Raw genomic sequence first — 20108 nt, 5'->3', positions numbered from 1 at the left:
TGAAGTGTTGTAGTGAGTGGTATGATAGTTTAAGTTGTGAGTGCTGAGTAGCAGTGTGTAGTGTGACAGTGAGTGTGAGCTATGCGTTAAGAGTGGTAGTGTGATGTGTGGTATCGTGAGGTGTGGTAGTAAAAGGTGTGATAGTGTGTGTGTGTGTGTGTGTGTGTGTGTGTGTGTGTGTGTGTGTGTGTGTGTGTGTGTGTGTGTGTGTGTGTGTGTGTGTGTGTGTGTGTGTGTGTGTGTGTGTGTGGAGTGACAGTGCAAACTCTGGTAGTGTGAGATGTTGGCAGTTAAAAGTGTGGTAGTGTGGAGAGGCAGTAAATTATTATGAAGCGCAGCAGTGGAGTGAGATGAACAAGAAAAGTATCAGTGTTACAAGAATGTTGGTCAGTGTGTAGGGTGTGAAACTGTGAGGTGAGTATGAGGGAGAGCGCTGTCCTCTGCTACATAGTGTCCGTTTAAACTTCTGTATTTCACACCAGCAAATCCTCACGAATTGTATTGTAGAAAACGGGATTGTTTTAATGGACAATTTATGTAATGATATTCAGAGGCTGAATTTGGTCATTAACTCATGGTCCAGTGCATGTAAACTGTCACACCCCGAGATAGCAGTACTTGTCCTGGAACTCTTAATAGTATCGCACCAATAAATATTGGAAAATCTGCTTTGTTTGCGAGGACACGGTAGTAATAATCTTTATCTTTTATTTCTTGAATCCTTTAGAGTTGTATGGACTGTACAGGAAAACAGAAAACATAGTGTCGAAATCAATACATCAAACACAGTAACATCTCACATTATAAAGTACAATAGCACACAACCACACTTTACACCACCATACCTTCACGTCCACAACTCACAGACACCATGGTTTTCTAGACGGAAGTGCATAAATAAGCGATTGTATCTTAGCGCTGTTTCTTTTGTAAATATATCCATTTCAGGATTGTTATATATACTATGTTTGTGTCAGAAAAGAGATGTATAAACTTGTCTCATTCAGTGATTGTCTAACTGGATTTTGTAATTACCAGTATACTTGTAACTTTTAGCTGAATCTCCCACAAAAGGAAAATATCTGTCTACATCTGTCCATCTGCCTATGTGTCTACCTATGTTCCATTAATCTTCTATTAATCTATCAGTCTATCTGTCACTCTAACTAGCCACCTCAACATTTATCTGTCATTTTATATCTGCCAGTCCCTTTCTGTATCTGTCAATCTACATGAGGCCAACTGCAAGACATATCTCACTGGAGAGAAAGTACTAGGAATATGTGCAGGTCAAGTTCAAATCAAGAAGGCATGTCCACAGTGAAAGCAGAGCATGTAAAAGTTGAAATATTATAATGTGTGTGTGTGTGTGTGTGTGTGTGTGTGTGTGTGTGTGTGTGTGTGTGTGTGTGTGTGTGTGTGTGTGTGTGTGTGTGTGTGTGTGTGTGTGTGTGTGTGTGTGTGTGTGTGTGTGTGTGTGTGTGTGTGTGTGTGTGTGTGTGTGTGTGTGTGTGTGTGTGTGTGTGTGTGTGTGTGTGTGTGTGTGTGTGTGTGTGTGTGTGTGTGTGTGTGTGTGTGTGTGTGTGTGTGTGTGTGTGTGTGTGTGTGTGTGTGTGTGTGTGTGTGTGTGTGTGTGTGTGTGTGTGTGTGTGTGTGTGTGTGTGTGTGTGTGTGTGTGTCAGAGTTTGCATTGTCTCATCAAGAAACCGAAAGAATACGAAAATTTGCAAGAGTATGACAGGCTATAGCACGGGCACTCCATAAAATATCTTTGCCACAGCTCGAGTTTCGAACACTAGACACTCAGACACCTTCAAACTGGAAGACCACGCCTCCCAGGCCCCCCTACCTACTTAAACATCTCATACCTATCTAGCTCTCTATCTGTCCATCGATTTGTCTAACGTTTATGTAACTTTATCTGTTTATTTGTCGTTGGTCTGGATTGCTCAAATATTCTGGTCCAGCTAACAACATACGCTCTTAAGCTGAGAATGAGTTATGAGAGCTGAGTGTTAAAGATGCAGACGTCTGTGTATTAAAAAGAATAATCTCCTGACTAGACTGGACAGGCGACTTTGTACAATTAACCCGCGTACAGCTCATTATACTTTTGGCTCTAATTATTTTTTGAAGTCTGAAATGTGTGAGTGCGAAGGTCCAATATCCGCAAAGGTTTTAATGTAATACCGTGCTGTACTCCCGCTTCCATACGGCCGTGCACTGCTAATGTGATTGTAGCTCGCTTATGGTACAGAATAATTACGTTGCCCTTACAAAAGATAATCGGATTGAAATTCGGGTTTAATCAGGGTCATACCTGTTTTCCTTTTTCATTTTGGCTGATTCGGAAACTGCACTTCGTATCACGAATTTCATTTTTTTTTTCCGCTTCCTTTCGTGTTTTTCTTTTTCCTCTCACGCTTTGGTTTTCCTAAATGATTCTATTCTTCGATCTTCTCGTCTTTGCTTTTAGGATTTAGTTGTCTGTTTCTTGTTGATTTTTTTTTTTGTCTAGTCCCTTTCCCTTTCCCACGTCATATTTGTTCTTTTTCTTTTGCCTCTCCACGGGTCCCTTTCTTTTCTCCTGTTTTGTTACTTTCGTTTTTTCCTCTGTTTTCATTGTATTTCGTTTTCCATATTCCCAAGTGTCTTCTCTTCTACATTTTAATTTGTTCCGTTTTATTGTACTCTCGACATTTTAATATTGGCTTTCTCGTGCCCTTTGATATATTTCGACTCTTGCTGAGTTACCGCGTTTACGTTTTTACCTTCTGTTCTTTTCTCACTTTTTCATTCATGTATTTTTTTCCCTCTCTCTCTCTCTCTCTCTCTCTCTCTCTCTCTCTCTCTCTCTCTCCTGTAAAGTATATTACAAATTTTATTGCAGAATACCACTGCACTCGAGTATGGCTTCTTTGTTAGCGAGATATTAGAGGAGAGTGGAAGGGCAGGATATATGAAGAAGGGCGACTTGCAGTGGTGGAAATGGAAGCGCCATGATGAAAATATCAAGACAGAACGATAGAGACAAGAGATATGAAGGAAATCGACATAGACTGAAATAAGAGCTTATGGCGAAGGTTTCTTGAGAGATTACCGGAACTCAGACGGAAGGACAGAGCAAAGGAGTAAATGAGGACTGGAGGCTTGGAGTGGCGGAAGAGGAAGGTATGATGTTGTGCTGGGGAATTTCTGAAGTGGAGGGACTGTGTGGAGGAAGGCAAAAGGAGAGACGAATTGAAGTAAGGGAAAGAAGTTGGAGTTAAAATTTGTTGGGAGAATATCGAAGTGAAATACACGAGGGAGGACGGACTGGAATGGCGGAGGAGGGAGTGGTGATGATTTTTCGAGCAAGTATGAAGGTTGTGGAACAGAGTAAAGCAGTCACATGATGGAACTTGGCCATGCTAAGCACACTCATCTCACACTTCACACACATCCCTCGGGCGTCTTGATACGGGCAAAGGACACTCCCAAGTTCTGTACTTCTTTTCCTTATCAATTATTTTTCTTTTATTAGAACAAAACAGAAATTCTCCAGTGTCAATGTTGGTAGAGATTTTCTTTTCTAGACCATCACTATAAGAGGTTCATAAGCCCAGCAAAATAGCAATCAGTAGCTAGAACGGCAGAAAAATTTCACTGTGGGAGTTATGCAGATTGGTAATATTTCAATTGGTCAGAGATCCTTACGACAAATAAAAATATCTAACTAAACAGAAAATTTCAGTGATAAAGCTAGTAAAATTGCTTCTAACGCCTTCAGAATCAGTGGCCGTGTTTTATAAAATCGTAAATAAAAAAAGGGCAGAAGAATCATCACTGAAGTAAAGGGATAATTATACATTTGCATCCCACCTACTTGATCACTTTCCTACGATGATGTCTTCATTTTTTTCACTTATTACTACACTCAGATTTTTTTCTTGGCTAAGATGTCTTACGGTGACGAAGTTAACCTATTCAGTCTGATAACTTTTTTTTTTTTTTTGCTTTATTCTTGCTACTTCCATACAGTTATATTCAGCTTTAATGAGACCTCGTGCAGTGGGAGGTAAATGAAGAATATGTGCACTCTAGCCTCTTCCCTTTCTAAAAGTTCCTTGCAAGTATAATAAACCACTGTAGAGATAGCAAGAATATTCTGAAAGTAAAATGATCGGCTGCGTTTAACATCTCTTACTGGAGAAGTCACGACAAAATTTGACAAAATCTTAATTTCAGGTGGCAAGAATCCTATAGAAAAAGACGCCATCGTCCAAAAAAAGATTCATTCATACTGTTATACCCCAGCTACTTAATCCACATCTTCACAGTATATTCATTTTACTTTATCTACATTTTCCTCGTTACATCTAATATTAATACAACCGTCACACTTCAGTCTACTTTATTATCCACGCCTTCCACGCATCTGGCTACTTTTTCACACCGTTCACACCTCTATATACAGGACTTTAGCCTCATCTTTCACGTCCCATACATTTCATCGCACATTTCACATGCCATTTATTTATCCATAACCCGACCTCACCACCCACGGCTTCGCCACTTGTTCAGTCATCCCCTCTCAGCTGCTCAGTCACCCCCTTCACTCCCACTCAGCCACACCCATACTACCCAAACCTAATCCACTCAACCAACATTTCACTCACAGTCCTAACCCACCATGCTCATGATTCCTCCGCCCACCTACGGGGAAGGAGACATTAAGTGATTCGTCTGTTCGTGTGTGCGTGAATGGGTCCGTGCGTCCGTATCTCTTCTGGGCATATTTCGTTAACCCATTAACGGGTTTCCACCAAACTTTTTTCAGTGATGCAGTATGAGATGAACTGATTAGGTCAGCTATGTCAAGGGGTCAAAGGTCAAGGTCATATGGGGTCGATATGGGGGAGGATATCGCCATGTGGACGCCATATCCTTTGATGCCCTTCACGGATTTCTACCATTTTTTCCAGTGATACGGTATGAAGGGACGATGATCTGATTAGCTCAACAAGGTCAAGGGATTAAAGGTCAAGGTCATATGGGTGTGGACACAATTCCCCTGAACCCATTGATGGATTTCGACCAAACTTTTGTTAGTGATACAGTATGAAGGGACCATGAACTTTTTAGGTCAGTAAGGTTAAGAGGTTAAAGGTGAAAGTCATATGAATGTGGGAGCGATATCTTCTGAACTCCTCGACGGATTTCGACCAAACTTTTATCAGTGATACAGTATGAGAGACGATGAACTGATTAGGTATGCATGGTCTAGGTCAGAGGTCAAGGCCATTTGGGGTGTGCTTATTTATCATTAGTCTCATTTCAGCCCACAGTGAACCCTGTCATGGCAAGTTTGTGGATAAGGCTTGGCAGAGGCATACCGAACGACGCCTTGCGGTGGCAGCTCGCGGCCCTAATTCTCGGATTTTCATTTAATACATACGGCTAAATTCCCATCCACTCTATTCACAATTCGTACACACCAAACAGCTCCCACCTTACATTTCGCACACCATCCCTTGACGACTCTGTTACCATCCTACCACATCCATATAACCCACACTTCATTCATCCCACATATGTCACCTACCTATACCCAGCACACTCCATCCACACCGCTACATTCCATCCACACTTTAAGAACACCGTGCCACACCATCTCACCTACACCCTATACATCATACCCACGACCCACCGCACCACACGGCACCACACCATATTGCATAGCATCGCACGGCAACGCACACCACACCACACAGCTCTACACCGCATCACACCACACCTCACCACACCACACCATACCTCACCACATCCCTCACATCTTTCCCCACACCACCCATAATGTCATCACTCTCTCACAGGCTCTCATTCCCTTTCCATCCCTATCAAATCTTATCTCCAACACCTATGTAATTCGAATCTTCTAAATCACCTTCTCCCATCCTCCAGGTCTTGCATACTTCACCTGCCATTCGAATCTTCTAAATCACCATCTCCCATCCTCTCCCTTCTTCATTAGTCATGCACTCTTTCATCTCTCCTAGCCACCCAGTCCTGATGAAATTTATTCCAAATCACCTACATTGTTCACATCATCCAAAATAATCACCTTCTCACAGTCTATCAGCTTCATATGAAACTTACCTGTCCTACCCCAATCGCCGCCATATCTCACACCCATATTATATACCTATTACTGATATTCCACCCACATCCTCCCTCTCTGTCACCACCACCATATGCTAATTCACTCACCTCTAATCTCAACCACATCTTGCTGTTATCCTCTCAGTCATAGCCTACTTAACGAGTCTCTCATTTTCTTACGCCCACTCTAATAACACTCATCGAACCATAACTTTCTCACAGTACTCGCACCCCCGATCCCGACACCCACACCCTCTGGCATTATTCCAGCCTTTCCTTTTTCTCGCACCCATTCCATCCTACCCGCCCAATCCATACAGCCAACCCTCTCGCACCCACCACATTCCATCTACATTCTCAAAATAATCACCATCTAGTTTCTTTATCATCTCATACCAACTCACCACCACCCACTTAAATTCACCTTTCCCACCCACATTATTCACATCATCTTAGTTACATGTTCACAGGATGATAGTCATATTCTTCCAGCTTCTTACCATTTTCTCTTACCCATCAAAACACCACCCACATAACCTCCATTCATTTACTCTTCTTCCATCGCAACCCACACCTCTCCCATCATCACGCCTTCTCAATAATCTGCTTCTAATCTTTCAGTCTCCCCCCAGGCTCTTTGTCATCTTACCTTCATTCAGAGTTAACCATTTCCGTCTTCTACCCACATCCATCCAGCCACACTCCACCCACACATTCTTAATAACTTCTTCCATCTTGTTTTTCTTCTCCGGGTTCTCTTCACCTCCACATACGCTCATAGTCTCCTCTTCTACACCACAGAAAGCATACTCCACTCCCATATTCTCAGTCATCAGCTCCCAGGCTCCACCCTACGCAAACCTCCCTCCCACTATACCAACATTCACCTTCTCAGTAACTCTGTCCTAGCTTCTGTTTCCTACTCACAAACAATATACTCCGTCCGCCAAGTTCATACACTCCTCTTCTTGCATTACATTTACACCTACCACATTCTACTCAAACCCCTTCCACTCTATCCACACCTAATTCTACCAACACCCACCCAGTAAGTCTTCCTAATTTCCCATTCTTCCTAAACTCACAATACCTCGCCTTCCTAGCGGTTACCCCAACAACACCCATTTCACCCTACACTCGTTTCATCATATTCACGTCCACCTATCAGTTCCACACAAACACTCACAATATCCCACCCGCCAGATTTACAGTCGCAGCAACATTCAGCCCCCCTTCCCACATCACTATCACTCTCCTTGCATTCATCCCCTCAATTACTTTCTTAAATTTCTTAGTGCTTTCCTGACTACCATTACACCCCAACCAACAAGTCTGCACGCACCATCTTTTAACACCTCACCTACACTCATCCCACCTGGTCCACACTCACAATTAAAGTTTTATATCCTCAACTATTACATTGAATCGACCAGAATATACCTCCCTTCTTTACTTCTTACATTACAGCAAAGTCCATCCAACTCTTCCCATATCCTTCCCACCCAAACTATACCCTTCTCTCACCCTACTGACAAAAACCCTGTGGCAGTTTTCTCCTCATTTATCATTCTCATCACAGACACTACAGCAAACTTACCAACCACACACCCACCTATCGAACCTTCATCCCTCTCTCTCCCCCCACTCCCCTTCTCCCAGCCCATCCTCCGCCTCCTATTGGCCGCCTTATCAGCCGTGGATGTATTACGCACCACTAAGGACGATCTGCATATCAAAGAGCCTCTCACCTGGCCCAGCAGAACCTCATTTGCATACGGAATTCCTTGGTCGCTTCTTCTGCTGCTGCTTCACGGCCGTCGACCAATACAGTATTCTTTTGTTATCCCTCTTTTCTACTTCATTTTTTTTCGGTTTCCCCCCTTCTGTCTGTCTGTCTGTCTGTCTGTCAGTTGTCTGTCTGTCTGTCTGTCTGTCTGTCTCTCTGTCTGTCTGTCTGTCTGTCTGTCTCTCTCTCTCTCTCTCTCTCTCTCTCTCTCCCCACAGCAACATGGGTATTTTATTTTTCTTGGAACTGGAATCACTTGTAATCAAAGGTTAAGACTGTTTTCTCCCTTATAATACATTATTGTCCTTCTGAGACCTGCGCAGGGTACCATTACTGTAACTGATATTTTCTTATCTGATACTTGTGAAAGGATAAGAAATGCGTGCTTTAAACTGATTTTTTACTCTCCACCTGACCAAGTCAAAGGAGGGTGTTGTTATCACTGGGATCAACAGGTGTCTGTCTGTAGAGTTGGGCGGAAGGGCTGCTGGCTGGACGTAGAGGTTTCCTTTCCGGTCCAGAACTCAGAAAATATTCACCATAGAGTCATGAAAATTCATATAGTTACGTGTCTTATAGGGAACTGGTGCCTTTTGATAGGTAGAATGCTCTGTCTTAAGTATTTTCTTAACTATGAAAAAGATATAAATTATAATTTATCATTGCAGGACTAGAATTAAAAAAAACTAATACGGGTACAGGCTGCCAACTCTATTGCAGTATGCGTTATTATGCCCCTTGGTGCCTTTTGTTAGTTAGAATGCCATGAGAATATATAATATTATGAAATTGAAAAATACACAAAACTTATTATTTTAATGCATTTTCCTATTAAGACTTTGCAACTATTACACCTAGGAGGCAGAGAATGTACATGATAAATGGTGATATGAAAATCTAATTATGTTTGAAGTTTCATGACTATTCCTATTATGTAATCATAAAAAATGGCTGCCTAAGACAAATGCACGTGTCATAATTTCATCAGACCTCCTCATTTCATTATTACCATGGATAAACTACTGAAATTATTAAGTTTTAACGTCTCTGTGTTATACAGATGGAGGGGGGGGGTGAGGGCCGCTATGCACTTGGTTAGGTGTGAAGTGGGGGGGGGTATGTGCTTGGTAAGATGGAGGGTTGCAACAACGTAGAGTTGCCTATGTTTTAAAAATTCTCTGTCCGTCTGTCTGGCTGGCTGGCTCTTATGTGATATTTTTTGGATTCTTATGAGCAGGATATTAGTTCGAGATGTTGTATGGATACGTCACCCATAGTATTCTTTTCATTCATTCATTCATTGCCAGACGCCATGTACCCCAAACGGGGTGGCCAAGGGCTTAGAGTTAATTGTTTTTACAGGGAGGGGCACTAATCCTCCACCAACCCCACTTGACACGTAGGGATGCCAACAGCATCTGGTGTTCCCAGGCGGTCACCCATCCAAGTACTAACCAGACCCAACGTTGCTTAGTATTCTAATACAGAATATTATCCTTCTTTTTTAATACTTCATACAGTTAACTTGGATCGTGTAATAAGTTTTCAGAATTTGACTGATGAGACATTGAGGATATATATATATATATATATATATATATATATATATATATATATATATATATATATATATATATATATATATATATATATATATATATATATATATATATATATATCGTTCCAGCTTCGGTTGGGATAGGTCGGTCGTGCAGTGAACACTCAAACGACTGATGAGAGGATGTATATATATCGTCACCCTCATAAAGAAATTGCCTAAGTAATTTCTCGGCGATTTCTGGATTTTTGCCTAAACCAATTCTTCATCACGTGCCGCACCTGTTGTTATAGCTGCCTTTGTCAGGTCTAGGGCGTGAGTGGCCTAAAATGCACCTCAAGTTTCTGCCTAAGTCATTTAAAAGTTAAGAAAATGAGACAGGTTTTTCTCGATATCCCCAAAAGTAGAAAAAATGACTTAGGAAGTTTCTTTATGAGGGTGATGATACACACACACACACACACACACACACACACACACACACACACACATATATATATATATATATTGGTGGTAGGTGGTGGCAGCCATTATCGACTCAATGTAGTGCTCCCTACTTCTTCCATAGCCTTCATCATTCTTTTTCTGTGCTTGCCCTCCTCTCTTCCTATTTCTCCCATCTTTTCTGTCACTTCTTATTGCTTTTCTTTCATTTGCAAGTGGCTTTACATTGAGTGACAAGTCAAATGGTTTCCTGTAAGCCAAGAAACCATTTACAGCGCTGGATGGTAAACAATATAACCAAACAATACGTGTTCCCTACGTGTCAGCAAGTGGGTTGGTGGAGGTTTAGTGCCCCTTCCCTTAAAAAAAATATCTTGAAGTCAAATGGCCACCCTTTACGGGATTATGGCCTCTGGCAATATATATATATATATATATATATATATATATATATATATATATATATATATATATATATATATATATATATATATATATATATATATATAATGCCAGACGCCTTAAACCCTTTTACGGGGTGGCCACAAACAAATCGCCTCCACGTCAACATGTCCCTCGCCATTTCACTGCCCTGCTCCCAGTTCACACCCCCACCTCTCATATACTTCTCCACTCCATCCTTCAATCTCATTATTGGCCTTTCTCTCCCTCTCTTCCCTTCCACCTCACTTACATACACTCTCCTCGTCAGACTCACACCCTCCATCCTCTCCACATGGCCAAATCACATCAATGTGTTTCTCCTAACTCATTCTATCACATCCACACACACACACACACACACACACACACACACACACACACACACACATATATATATATATATATATATATATATATATATATATATATACAGTATAGATATATATATTATCTATCTATCTATCTATCTCTATATCTATCAATCATCTCTCTCTCTCTCTCTCTCTATATATATATATATATATATAAATATATAAGGAGCCTCTGTGGTACAGTGGTAGAGTGTGCTTTTCGTACACGGGTGAGCCAGGGTTCGTGCTCCGCCAGGGTAACAAACTTTGGGAGTGTTCACCCGGCCACCTACTGCATTGGCGGACACAAGGGGTGCTGTGGTTGAACCAGTGTCGCTTACTGTAAAGTATGCTTGCACCCAGTCGGCTTGCGCGGGCCGACTACACTTGGTTCACAGACTACACACACATCCAAAGCCATTGCAATACTACAGTTTCACTTACAAGCACTTCTCACACTACATACAATCTCTACCAGACAGCCTAAGCCACTTGGTAGAGATACATTAACTGTATCGTCCCGACTTCGGTCGGGATAGGCCGGTCCTGCAGTGGACACTCAAACGGCTGCTGCTGATGATATATATATATATATACTGTATATCTCTATCTCTATCTATCTATTTATCTATATATATATATACAGGTATATATATATATATATATATATATATATATATATATATATATATATATATATATATATATATATATATATATATATATATATATATATATATATATAAAGAAGGAAGTAGTCCATACAAGGTGGGTAGAAATGTTGCAAGTGGATGGAAATAGGCAGAATACAAGACAGATGTGAAGAAGCGACTGGGTAAATATGATTTGGAGCATGTAGGGGAGGCGGAAAGTGTGTACAAGATATTCTCATGAGAAATTTGTGCAGCATGTCAGGTGGTGTGTGGGGTGGAGAGAAGACGAAAGAGGGTGCAAGGAACAGCATGGTGGAATGATGAGGTAAGACGAGCTGTGGCGGAAAAGGAGAAAGCATATAGTGAGTGAATTGGAAGCAGCTGTATGAAGGAAATTGAGAAGCGGAAGAGAGTTATATGTAGAGAGGAAGAGATAGGTGAAAATATTAGTAAAAGAAAGAAGAGAGTGGATGTGGAATTTGGAATGAATTTTTGTGTAAAGTGGAAGGAATATAAGAAAATGTCCAGGAAAGAGATAAAGAGAGTTAGGGTGAGTTAAAGAAAGTTAGTGGGGAAGTGAAAGATAAAAATGGTAGATTGCTAGTGGAGAAGAGGGAAAATGTGAGAAGATAGAGAGAACACTTTGAGGACCTGTTAAACATAGAGAATGAAAGTGGTGTGAGTATAATTGGCTGGGAAATGGCTGGGAGAAGGATGGAGGTGAGAAGTAGTGGAAGAAATGAAAAAAGTCAAAATGGGGAAAGCCTCGAGAATTGATGGAGTGTGTGGTGAAATGCTGAAGCATGGGAGAGAGATAGTAGTAGAATGGATAAGGAAGATATACAGATTTGCCTGGGAGGAAGGTAGAGACTGGAAGTATAGTTATTCCCCTGAACAGGGGAAAAAGTGAAAAAGGAGTGTGTCATAATCATGTGGGTATTTGCCTTCTGAGTGTAACAGGAAATTTATATGGTAGGATACTCATTGGCAGAGTTAGGGAAAGAACTGAGAAATTAGTTGGAGATGAACAGGGAGGGCTTAGGAAGAGAGGTTGCATCGATCAGAAATTCATCCTTAGGTTTTTCATAGATAAGTTTCTAGAGAAGGGAATGAAATTGTATGCGGCCGTTATGGATCTGGAGAAAGCATATGATAGAATGAATAGACATGGAATGAGGAAAACATTAAGAATATATGAAGTAAATGGAAAGTTGTTGAATATTGTGAAGAGTATGTATGAGGATTTTAAGGCTGCAGTGCGTGCGGATAGTGAACTGAGTGAATTTTTCTGAATGTTTGACTGATACAGGGATGTGTCATGTCTCCATGATTGTTCACTTCATATACTGATGGGGTTATAAAAGAGAAACCAGGTAGGGCAGTGAATATTGGAGTGGGCTTAATGAAAGAGGGCAGTGTTTAGAAACTTTCTGTACTGTTGTTTGCAGATGATACTGTATTGTTGAGTGGGGACGAAGGGGAACCGCAAGGCTTGGTGAATGAGTTCGGGAGTGTGTGTAAGAAACGAAATCTAAAGGGGAACGCAGGGAAGAGTAAAGTTATGTTCCTCAAGAGAAATGAAGTCACTGAATGGACAGTGAGGCTGGAAGATGAGAAAATAGAAAATGTGAGTGTATTTAAGTACTTGGGTAGGGTGATAAGTTAGGGTGGAAGTTTGGAGGATGAAGTGCTTGAAAGGATACAACAAGGAAGAAAACTTCCTAGTCCTTTGAAAGCAGTGATAAGAAAGAGGGAAGTGAGCACTGTGGTTAAAAAGTCGCTGCATTATAGTATTGTGAAAGCAACTCCAACGTATGGAAGTGAAGCTTGGACCTTGATAGAAGGACACAATTCATGAGTGAGAGCAGTGGAAATGAGGTGAGAGGAGCATGTGGAATTTCATGGAGAAACAGTCTGACAAGAGGAGGTGAAAGTGTTGTGGTGTGGATGTGAATGTGATGGACAGCATTGGGAGAAACACACTGATGCGGTTTGGCCATGTGGAGAGGATGGAGGGCAAGAGACTAACCAGGAGAGTGTATGTGCGTGAGGTGAAAGGGAGGAGAGGGAGGGGGCTGCCGAGGATGAGATGAAGGGATGGAGTGGAGAGGTATATGAGAGATGGGGGCGTGAGCTGGGGAAAGGGCAGTGAAATGGCAGGGGACAGGGCGACATGGGGGCGATTTGTTTGTGCCCAACTCTTACGGGATTAATGCTTTTGGCTATATATATATATATATATATATATATATATATATATATATATATATATATATATATATATATATATATTTGGCGGACACAAGGGGGGCTATGGTTGAACCAGTGTCGCATACTAAAGTATGCTTGCACCCAGTCGGCTTGCGCCGGTCGATTACGCTTGGTTCACAGACTAAGCACACATCCAAAGCCACTCCAACACAACAATTACACTTACAAGCACTTCTCACCCTACATACAATCTCTACTAGACAGCCTAAGCCATTTGGTAGAGATAACATTGGCTGTATCGTCCCCACTTCGGTAGGGATAGGCTGGTCCTGCAGTGGACACTCAAACGGCTAATGAGATGAGATGAGATGATATATATATATATATATATATATATATATATATATATATATATATATATATATAATAACAGAACGGAGGAAGGAAAAACAAATGAATAAAAAAAAATCCATACATCATATTAATGGTGTCCTCTGTTCATAAAATATCTGTAACAGTTAGACTTGAACAGCTGTGGCTTGAAATTTGGAGGGAAACAACTCTGTGGAAGCGAGTTCCAGAGAGATGCAGTTCTGGGAATGAAAGAATTCTGATAAGAAGAAGTTCTGCAATATGGCTGAGTTACATTCCAGTCATGAGCGCTACCAGATGCCCATGTAGCACGAGGGAAGGCATGGAGAGGTGGCACCATGGACGCAACTTCGTCTGAGGATTTGCCATAAAAATATCTGTAAAATAATGCAAGGGAGGCAACATTCCTTCTTACTTGCAGAGGACGTTGTATATTTGTAATGGCAGGGTTGTTAATAATTCTATCACCTTTGTTCTGAATTTTGTCGAGTTTTAATGCAACCTCTCCACATCCATTCCACAAGGGTGAGCAATTTTCAAGCTGAGAGCGCACATGACTCTTATAAATTATAGCTAACTGTTCGTCAGTGAAGAGGTTACGGACTCTGTACAATAATCCAAGTTTTTTTGAGGCGGTTTTAGCAAGTGATCTAACATGAGAGGTCCAGCTGAGGGCACTGTTAAGTGAGATACCAAGAATTTAAATACTTTTGGAGATGCGAATATTAGTAGCACTGAAGGTAATGTACGAATCTGGCAATATCTGTCTATTAGTAAATTGTATATATTTAGTTTTACTAGCATTAAATGGGACAAGGTTGTTTTGTCCCCATTCACTGATCGTTGGTAGGTCTTGATTTATGGAGATGGCTGTAGTGAGTTGAGAGGTAGAGATATTAGATTTTGTAAATGGGTGTCAGAGTGTGAATGAACTATGTAGTGTTGAGCCATCTGCGTATGAGTGGATGGGATTGTGGGTGACAGGTAAGATATATATATATATACACCAGAACTTCAGCAAGCAGCCAAGGATCTTCGAACTAATACAGACATAGTCATTAGGCGAGCTGATAAGTCTAACATTTATGTTCTCCTCAACAAAGAAGACTACCAACACAAACTGGATGCTATTCTCAGTGACAATACCAAATTCCAGAAGATTTCCCGTGATCCAACAGAAACTCTCAAGAAGAAAATCAATCGTGTTATTACTGCAAACAACGCATGCCGAGACTCACCACACCTCACCCCCATAGTTGGACAGTATGCTCCAGGGTACATCTACGGTAATGTAAAAACCCATAAAACCAACAACCCACTCCGTCCCATCATCTCCCAGGTAACCACACCAACGTATACAACAGCGAGACAAGTAAATCAAATCATTACACCATACATTCCAGCGAAGTTTTCCCCGAAGTCCACAGACCAGTTCATAGACATTATCCGCTCTACTCGACCCAGCGGACTCTTGGCTTCGTTAGATGTTGAAAGCCTCTTCACTAACGTACCAGTAGACCAAACTATACAGATAATTTTAGAAAATGTGTATCACCACCCAACCCTGTGCCCACCTAAGATCTCAACCCACAACTTGGAAACATTACTGAGAGCATGCACCACCGAAGCTCCCTTTCGCAGCCCAGACGGTAAGCTGTATCAGCAGGTTAACGGAGTCAGCATGGGTTCACCCCTGGGCCCAACATTTGCTGCCTTTTACATGTGTCACCTAGAAAACAAAGTGTTAGAAGATACCAACCTGCGTCCAACCACGTATTGTCGCTATGTTGATGATATCTATGTGGTTGTTAGAGACGAAAACCACCTTAAACAACTAAGAACTGCCATGGAACATAACTCAATATTAAAATTTACTTATGAGATAAGTGCAAACAACAAAATCCCTTTTCTTGATGTATTAATAGAAGAGGAGAATGGTAACTATAAAACCTCCGTATATCGTAAAGCTACGGACTTGGGTAGATGCCTTAATGCTGAGAGTGAGTGTCCGCAGCGGTACCAATTGTCAGTTATCAGGTCATACTTACGTCGTGCTCATAGGAACTGCTCATCGTGGGAACTCTTCCACTCAGAAGTAACTAAATTAAAGCAGATCTTAATTAACAATGGTTATTCCAATCAAATAGTTGACAGAGAAATATGTCAATTTATTTCAAAACAAGTCTCAACCACAAATGTCCAACCGCTTCCCCATACTGTTACCCACAATGTGTATTATGGTTATCAGATGTCCCCTGCTTATAAAACGGATGAACGTGTACTTAGAGAGATTGTGACACGTAACACATCATGTGTTATCCCCTCAGACAAGCTCAGTTTAATTATTTACTATAAAAACAGGAAAGTTAGCAACATGATTATGAAAAACAACACAGCTCAACAAACCAACAAACTTCAGCATACCAATGTAGTTTATGAATTCACTTGCCCACACGAAGGTTGTAAACTTCGTCACATGAAATATATTGGTATGACCACAACCACACTAAGCAGACGTTTAACCATGCACCTACAATCCGGTTCTATAAAAGATCATATGACTCAACATCACACATCAATAAACAGACAAGTTCTAATAGAAAATACTAATATAATAAAAAATGTCATGACCACATTAGACTACAACTGGCAGAAGCACTTCTCATACGTGAAAACACGCCGGCCATAAACAACCAAACTACCGGACTAGATCGTACCCTCAAACTGTTTAAATACACAAAGGCCCGACCACAAGCAGCGACAATTACAAATGAACATTACACACACAATAACACAACTGGCAACACTACACAGCCACAAACACCCACTCACCCATACAACCTTCGCAGTCAACCACGTAGCTCATAGCTGACTACACCTATAAGGTTTGTCTCTTTTATCCATACACTTTTAACTGTAGCTCATACTTGACTTCACCTAAAGGGTTTGTCTCTTTTATCCATACTCTTGTAACTCTACACTTTTATTAGTCGTTGTTGTACATTTCAGTATATATATTGTATAGGTTTATGTTGTATATGTCATGTTTTATAGTGTATTGTATCTATATTACAGTCGCTGATGATGTGTAAGGATACACGAAACGTCCTAGGAAAAATGAAAATAAACAATTAATAAAATATAGTTACGACATGGATCTTGGACATATTATCTACAACCTGAATCATAGTGTAAAACAATGTGTAAGAAAACTCGAAAAGATCAACAGAAAAATAGTGAACAATGGCTACGCCTTGGTCTTTAATGATTTTTGTATAAAAGAAAACATTCTGCCTAAATATACTAATATATATATATATATATATATATATATATATATATATATATATATATATATATATATATATACATATATATATATATATATATATATATATATATATATATATATATATATATATATATATATACAGTATATATATATATATATATTATATATATAGATATATATATATATAGATAGATAGATAGATAGATAGATAGATAGATATAGATAGATAGATAGATAGATAGATAGATAGATATAGACATATATATATAGATAGATAGATAGATAGATAGATAGATAATATTAATATTAATTATAATCAGGCCTTTTGTTTCTCAGATGTGCCAGTTCTTCCTTTGGGAATTCACTAGCGCTCGACACCCATACATTATTTTTACAATTACAAGAATTGTGACATTTCTTGTATATAATATAAGCTACATCATATGTACATGAAAGTGGCAATAATTAAACCCTATAATCATCCGTCATAGTACCTCTCTCCAGGTCATAGCATTTTGAAAAAAGAATGGCTTTCAGCTGTCTCTTAAAGGATTCAGCACTAGAGAGTTGTCTTATGGACAATGGCATTCTGTTGTATAATCTAGGGGCTCTATACGCAAAAGAACGATCAGAGAAAGATGACTGGTGAATGGCTCCCCGCTCATCAAGACGCAAGGAATCATCTTCACTGAGTAACATCACACTCGGGCGTGCTGATGGGAGTTTTAACAATTCAGCAAGATACTTCGGTTCACCGAACATAAGAACCTTGAATGTAATAAGACACAAATTCAATTCAATTCTAGCCTTTACTGGTAACCAATGCAACTCAGTCAGAAACGGGGTAGTTGAGGTTCTCAGGGGGAGACCAAAGATAAGCCGTGCTGCCCTGCTCAACATAGACTGAACTTTTGTTAGTATGTTATTTGGAAGACCAACCCACAGTGAATTACAATAATCAACACGAGACAAGACCACTGCATGGACCGGTGTTAAGAGGCACCGTCTATTCAGGAATTTTCTCACAGATTACAGATTTTTTATATGCAAGTTACACCCTCTTACAACCTGATTCATATGTTCTTTGTAATTTAACTTAGAATTAAAATAAACACCCAGATTTAGAACAGAACTGACTGGATGAAGCTGTGCCATGCCAATGTTCGAAGCCAGGGCATTGTCAGTGTCAACACCCCTACTGTTTCCTCTAATGATGATGATCTCTGTTTTACCATCATTCAGCTTAAGTTTCTACTTAGCCATCCAAATCTTAATATCAGACATTAGAGATTCAAACTTTGTCTTAGTATCCTTGATATTTGACATCTTAACATAGAGCTGGGTGTCATCAGCATAAAAATGATAGGACACATCATGAGCATCAAGTAGAGACGATAAACTACTTGTGTAGGTAGTAAATAGAATTGGACCCAAAACTGATCCTTGAGGGACTTCAAATAGAAGGGGAGCAGAATCAGAGCTAGCATAGTCAACAACCACTCTCTGAGATCCATCCGACAGATACGACTTAAGGAACAAGAGGGCACTATCACGAACGCCATAAAAATACGGATCGTCCAACAATAGTTTATGATCTACTGTATCAAAAGCTACAGACAGATCCAACACAACTAGGAGAGAGGACATCCCACTACAGGTGTTTGCCACCAAGTCACGCTGAATCCTTGTTAGTGCAGTTTCAGTTGAATGGTATTTTCTGTATGCTGATTGAACAACAGGAACAACTCTGTTGTGTTCCAGTAGTGGTACGAGTTGATTGAGTATGGCCTGCTCAGTAATCTTGGACGATAATTTGTCATGCTCTCGACATCAGGGCCAGGTTTCTTAATTAGGGGCCTAAGCAAAGCACGTTTCTCAGACTGCACAGAATTACTTTCTAAGAAGCATCTATTTATTATGTTGCAGATAAAGTCTGCAGCGTGCTCATACACATCAGGTAGTTGTGACATGTTACATGGATTGAGTGAGCAAAATGTTTTAATAAGTTCTCTGATATAACATTTGACTTTGTTTACATCCAGCGGACGAAATGTTGAAAGCAATTGATCCCCGTTGCACCATGGCTGGAGGTCAAGTGAGTATGCTTCACTAGGAGAACTGCTCTCTACATCACTTCTTATGCGAGATATCTTACTTGTAAAAAATGAAGCAAAATCAAAAGCCAATTGGGTATCAGATACAGAAGTTGGTTTAACAATTACATTCCTCCGACCAACCAAATTGTTCACAACTGCAGACAGTTTTTTTTTTTTTTTTTTTATCACCACCACATGAATCAACTTTATTTTGATAATACCTAGCCTTTTGGGCTTATACAGTGTGAACGACTGCTCTTCTCGCAAAAACATAACGCAAACGAGTTACTTCGGTCTGCTGCAAGCGCCACTAACGTTCTGCCCTTCTACGTTGTCAAAAAAAAGAATTAATGGATGGACCATACCACGGAGAATCATCACGTACAGTGATTGTTTTTACTAGCTCAGGACAATAATGGTCAAAAATTGACCTAAGCTCGTTGTTGTAAATATCAACCAATTCATCAGAAGAAAGACTGGAAGAATCAATGGAGTTTAAACGTTGATCAATTTCAAGGCACATCAACTGGCGGTCAACATTCCTGTAATTTCTGAACCTGATGACCTTTTTATATGAAGGGGATTTCGGGACATCAAAACTAAGAGTGATCAGAGCGTGATCAGAGATGAAGGGGTCAAATGAGTCAACCTCCACATCTGATATGCGCCTGCAACCAACAGGGGACAAGATCAAGTCAAGGACATGTCCTGAGACATGAGTTGGATTACTCACATGATTGAAAAAATTGTTCTGGGTGATC

The sequence above is a fragment of the Coenobita brevimanus genome, chromosome 21 (genome assembly GCF_032717465.1).
Source record: "Coenobita brevimanus isolate Jiangsu-jjx chromosome 21, ASM3271746v2, whole genome shotgun sequence".
Classification (NCBI taxonomy): Eukaryota; Metazoa; Arthropoda; class Malacostraca; order Decapoda; family Coenobitidae; genus Coenobita; species Coenobita brevimanus.
The sequence above is the reverse complement of the archived record's forward strand: the minus strand, read 5'-3'. Positions refer to the sequence as shown.